The following is a 6000-nucleotide window of genomic DNA, read 5'->3' as shown; positions in this document are numbered from 1 at the left end:
AGCTCCCATCCCTCCCAACATGATTAATAGTAAATATCATTTTAGAAGTCAACTTAAAACTTACTCTTTACATTCCCAAGCCCATAGATGTCCTCATTCGTGTTCAGATGCACACAAATGGTGTCTTCCTCAGATAATTCTACCTGGTACATCGAGCTCGCACGTAAATATAGCTGACACAAGGCTTGTGTATTTTCACGTCACGAAGATGTCCTTTGTCGAATAGTTGGTTACTGTTACTTGGTAATGACGTACAGCATCTTTTCAAATTGCAGACGTCCATTAAATAAATAACCAAACCTGCCATGTTCACAGAAGGCACTCTCTCAAGATGGAAAGTCCATTTCCTGGTAATGATCCATCAGGGGTTTGCGAAGCACAGGCCCGTCCACTCGGGCCTTGCCCACATGGTCGGGAGTTTTCACTTTGTGGTTGCCCATTCGGCGAGCTAGGTTATCCAAGTCTTTCATTGTGCAGAGGCACAGCCCTTTCTCTCAGGTACTTTTCCAAGTATTTCCGGCTTCTTTTAGTCATTATATGAGCCATTTTTGGTGACAATCCTTATCTCGCAAGGACGATATACTTTAAGGTGCCCCGAACACCGCCGTTTCTTGGGGTGTCTTGCATGCCAAGCATTCTGGAGCAGATTACGTCATTTTCAAAGTCCCGTATTGTCACAGAGTCGTTGTTGAGGCTTCCGGTTTGCATCGCTACATTACACTTGACCAGCGCTTTAAAAATCAGTGGTTGGACGATCACTTATAGTCAGCCAATTTCTCAAGTGGTCAAACACCAAAGAAATTGGATCTCAAGGTCAAATCTCAAGATCTCAAGTCGAATTTCTAAAATCTCAAATTTTCATCCAATTTACTTGATATTTGAACAGGGTTTGCACATCAAATCAAAGAAATGATTACCCCAAAATAGGAGCGATCGATTTCGCCGTTTTGACACATCAACTGTTTCCATGACAATTTCACCACATTATCATCAAATGGGACTTTGTGATTTTATTATTGTCACATCTCAAAAAGTTTGCAAGATATTAAATTGACACTTACACAGCTTATTTGTACACAGCTTATTTGTACACGTCTGCTCATGTAAAAGTTAGTCAAACTTAGACAAGGTCAAGGCGTCTAAAACATATAAAACACCGATTAGGTTGCAGTAATATTTGTCAACAAAATTCGTTTTGCGTAACGATGAATCATGGAAAACATTTGGCAAGGCAAAGTTTAGAAATTGCTGTTTCCATGGCAACTAATTTTTATTTGGATTTCACAAGTATCATGCTGTGCACAACATCTTTCTTGTTTATTTATTCATTTTGACCATGGTTTATTTAAAATCAGATATACCAGATGGTGCTCTATTTCATCATGAAAATGTATCGGGATATCCAAGTTGACTTGGATTGTTCCTGCAATTTCAGACTTTAGCATGGAGCGGGAACCACCATACTGTACTTCAATCTCTAAAACGTTAATCATCATGACCATCGAGCTTTAAATATCCAAACCTCACTACTGCTTACACAGTACACTCACTACATCCTCACCATTGCCTGCAATCGCTAAACCCTCACTCCTGCCGACACACTGCACCCTCCCAACTGCCTGCACTCGATATACCCTCACGACTGCCGACACTCACTGCACCCAAACCACTGCCTGCACTCACTACACCCAAACCACTGCCGGGCACTCTACACCCAAACCACTGCCTGCACTCAATACACCCAAACGACTGCCTGCACTCACTACACCCTCACCACTGCCTGCACTCACTACACCCAAACCACTGCCTGCACTCACTACACCCTCACCACTGCCTGCACTCACTTCACCCTCACCACTGCCTGCACTCACTACACCCTCACCACTGCCTGCATCCCAACCATATATTAAAAAGACTTGTCCGCTTTACTTGGAGCGACAAATAAGTAGGACACACCCTCCCGCTTCCAATAAAACGAATACAACGATCCACTGATCTGCTACAAACACAACTGCAACCTTGAGTGATGCCAAATGAACAATACCTGATACAAAATCACGATAACAATTGTGCAAAACAACAAAATGTAATGGCAGGTTCAGGTTTTGTTTTACTTTCCCCTTTCCCAATGAAAACACAAAGGTAACGAGCTGAAGTGTTTATTGCAAGCAACAGGTACATGATCGATGGACAGCCATGAAATTGTGATTTTACATTCATTGATTTGATGAAGAGTTTATATTTGATGAGAAACTGTTAATGTTTATAATCATTGTTAAACATCAACATGCAGCAGAAACACAAAGAAGAGGAAATGTTGAAGCAGTTTTCTTGTTGGAAGAGGAGATGAGAAGCCGTAAGGTGCTGTACTCGGTCTTGGTCCATGAACTCTTATTCAACCCCACAAAACACTTGGGGTGAGAAGGAAATATGGAATTATTTGTATTGTTCATGAGATTGGTTGATCATGTTAATTAATTATTACAAGCAGATCGTCCCTTAAACGGGATCAACAAATATTAACACGACAGGATACAATTGGGGTCTCACACCCCACACTCTTATCACACCTCGTATTTTGGAAGAAGTAACTTGGGGTCTTTCACAACCAAACCCGAAATAAAGACGGAAGGACCCAGCAACTATAATCCCAAAACGAACCTGGTTTATACCTTACGATACATGGTGTGCTCCCAGATGCAGCACTACCTGTTGGCATCAGAATGTTGGTTTTATTGAAGTTTCAGAGTCAGGAGTCAAACCCACTTAGGTTAAAGTGAAGCTCCAAACGGGGCACCAGGACCAAACACCAGTCTTACTGAGCTGAGAATCATTAGTCACACCAATACCAACCGTGTTTATCGATGTAAAACTATGTCGGTTCCTGGTAAAGCCCGTGCTCGGTAACCCCGTACCCACTCCAATCTGAGGGTCCAAATCACCTGCTGGTGTGACCTCTTCTTTCCTCTCTTCATCCTTTCGTTCACGTACTCATCTATTATAATTCCCAGTGTTATACATGAAGAAAACAGGTGAGAGTAAGCAGCTCCTGATATTGGGGGCTGAGTACAAACACTCAAACAAAGATAATGATAACTTAAGATGGTGGAGGTCACGGACATCATGTACCAACACATTGAGAGCACAAGGTGAACAAAAACACTTTGAAGGTAACAAATTGAAACAACACGCTTTACAACAGGAATAAATCACAAACATAATAAAATGAATGATCAAAACTTTTCAGGTAAATTACAATTCCAAATAAAGTCCATATTTCAAATAAATTTATGATAAATGTACCAACTACAGGTAAGGGCATCGCAGGGGTAGACTGCCCTCCAGCCTCAGGTATTATTCTGCCCCATGACGGTATTTACGCAGGTGTTGTGACCACAATGTGATCCTAAGTACCCAAAATGTAATCCTTGAAGTGTTTGCGCTGGTAGCGTCGAGGGTTGGAGCGTCTTGGTGTACACCTGGATGGGGACATTGTTTGATGATCCTCACTGGTGTCATGGATGGTCTCAACAAATTGGGAGTGATCTGGTCGACAGGAATCAACATTTCGGGATGTATCGGAGACGTGATGTGGTACTTGGTTGATCGGGATTTGGAAGGATTCAGCACCATTGGCAGGTGAAGACACGTCATAGGGGCTGCATGAGTGTGTCTGGTGGTTTTGATGCTGGTTGGAGGAAAACCTCCTCAGTGTGTAATGAACTTCCATCTACCCGATTGTGAGGGAGTTCGGACGTTCTTTCCCAGTACTCGGGGACCTTGTGGAATTCTGATTTTTTTGACCCGTTAAGCTGCACTCCTCAATTGGGACACCACAACTTGCGTATGTTACACAAGGATTCATCGATGGCAGAGACAGGTCGTGGTTTCCTGCGCATGACTTGTTATGGTCAGAGTGGAGACCAAATAGCAGACTTCCACCGATATGTTGGGCCTGACAGACCCCATGGGCACATTAGATTTTTCAATCTAACGGTGATTTGTGGAGCTAAGATGATGTTGGATTTGTATCATTTGCAGATCAGAGAATGAGATTTGGGGATTTGTGAACTGATCCCGCTGGCACCACATCTCATGGGCAGAGAGGCCTCGTCCACAAATTCACGAACGAAGAGTGGCGGTGGCCAGTGTGAGTGTCAGTGGGGTTACTGGTCCCATGGGCTCCTCTCGTAAAGGTTCGTCCTCAAATTCGTGAACTGCCTTCTTGGCGATGGGATTCTTGTTGGGATTTTTAAAGTGATAATTCTTGATGCACAAACATTTATGTTTAAGAAGATCTTCGTGAACCAGACATAACAAGCGGGGGGCAGAATTGGTGCGGATGACAGCAAGTGGTCCATCCAATGTTTGGCATCCAGTCATAGCATCACCCATCCAATGTTTGGCATCCAGTCATAGCGTCATCCATCCAATGTTTGGCATCCAGTCATAGCGTCATCCATCCAATGTTTGGCATCCAGTCATAGCGTCATCCATCCAATGTTTGGCATCCAGTCATAGCGTCATCCATCCAATGTTTGGCATCCAGTCATAGCGTCATCCATCCAATGTTTGGCATCCAGTCATAGCGTCATCCATCCAGTGTTTGCCACGGAGTCATCCATTCAATGTTTGGCATCCAGTCATAGCATCATCCATCCAATGTTTGGCATCCAGTCATAGCATCACCCATCCAATGTTTGGCATCCAGTCATAGCGTCATCCATTCAATGTTTGGCATCCAGTCATAGCATCACCCATCCAATGTTTGGCATCCAGTCATAGCATCACCCATCCAATGTTTGGCATCCAGTCATAGCGTCATCCATCCAATGTTTGGCATCCAGTCATAGCGTCATCCATCCAATGTTTGGCATCCAGTCATAGCGTCATCCATCCAATGTTTGGCATCCAGTCATGGCATCACCCATCCAATGTTTGGCATCCAGTCATAGCGTCATCCATCCAATGTTTGCCACGGAGTCATCCATCCAATGTTTGGCATCCAGCAATGACCTCATCCAAGGGGGATAGCAGTGTGGAGCAGCCAGTGATGAGCGAGAACCTCATTTGCCCCGATAAAGGATCTCATTCTCAGGAGCCAAGCAAGTGGAGAGCCTACCCATGTGATGTGAGCTGGCCTGGATCCTACGACTAGACCAGATGTAGCCCAAGATGGTGGTGCTCTTCGGACATATAACTGTCTTCGGAGCAGAGAGGCGTAGTCGACACCAGTACAAGGCATGTAAAACCATTCTCCAGTTTTGAAGAAGCTCATCTGATGTGCCACCGTTGCAATAGAGGTCACCAGTGAGTTTGGTGAGGGTCACCTTCCCTAAGCGATCACGAAGGACGCATCACGAGTAATTCGAGTGCTGTTTTTGATCCAGGCATTCCCATCGCGGATCTGGAATACACGCGCATTCCATGGAAGGGTGTGGCTACATTCAGGGACTGACAGGGTAAATCAATTTGATAGAAGGCACTCGTGAGGTCGTTCACAATGAGGAACTTCCACTGAGAAACTTGGTGGAGGATGGAATCTACGGTTGGCAAGAGAGATTTGGGGCTTACTGTGCCGACCCACGTCAGCAAGGGCCGTGACGAAGCAAAAATCGCCATTGGGCTTCTTGATCAGGAAAGAGGGATTCAGCGATTCTGCGGTAACCTGCATGTCTTCTAGGTGGGCAAATTGGCACAAGTCTTCATGGCGTTCGTCGGGATTATGACGTATCGCTGCAAAGTCAACGAGAAATCATCTGAAAATGCAAAGCCAGTCCGTGTCCATTTGGATCCAGATGTCTTCTGCTTCTTCCATCTGCTCAAAATAACGAAAACAGTTTAAAAAAAATACAAAATGATTTGGATTTGGATTTTATGCAGTCTTGACCTTTGAGCTTTAGATAAAATTTAAAAAATCAGCCTCTCGCTTTTGATTGGTGAACCAATTATGTGACACTATGAAAATTCCTTAAATTCCAAGTCAATTGGATGAAAATT

General features: G+C 44.0%; 1 long non-coding RNA gene across 2 annotated transcripts in view; it reads right to left on the bottom strand.

Moving 5' to 3' along the window:
* Positions 1 to 2143: 2143 nt before the first annotated feature.
* Positions 2144 to 6000, bottom strand: part of LOC137428716 (uncharacterized) — a 56930-nt gene continuing 53073 nt past the window's right edge. For both annotated transcript variants that reach the window (XR_013623435.1, XR_013623434.1), the window contains exon 5: positions 2144 to 2411. This is a non-coding gene — a long non-coding RNA (uncharacterized LOC137428716). The remainder of the gene's footprint in view (positions 2412 to 6000) is intronic.

The sequence above is a fragment of the Myxine glutinosa genome, chromosome 5 (genome assembly GCF_964187855.1).
Source record: "Myxine glutinosa chromosome 5, kmMyxGlut1.1, whole genome shotgun sequence".
NCBI lineage: Eukaryota > Metazoa > Chordata > Myxini > Myxiniformes > Myxinidae > Myxine > Myxine glutinosa.
The sequence above is the reverse complement of the archived record's forward strand: the minus strand, read 5'-3'. Positions and strand labels throughout refer to the sequence as shown.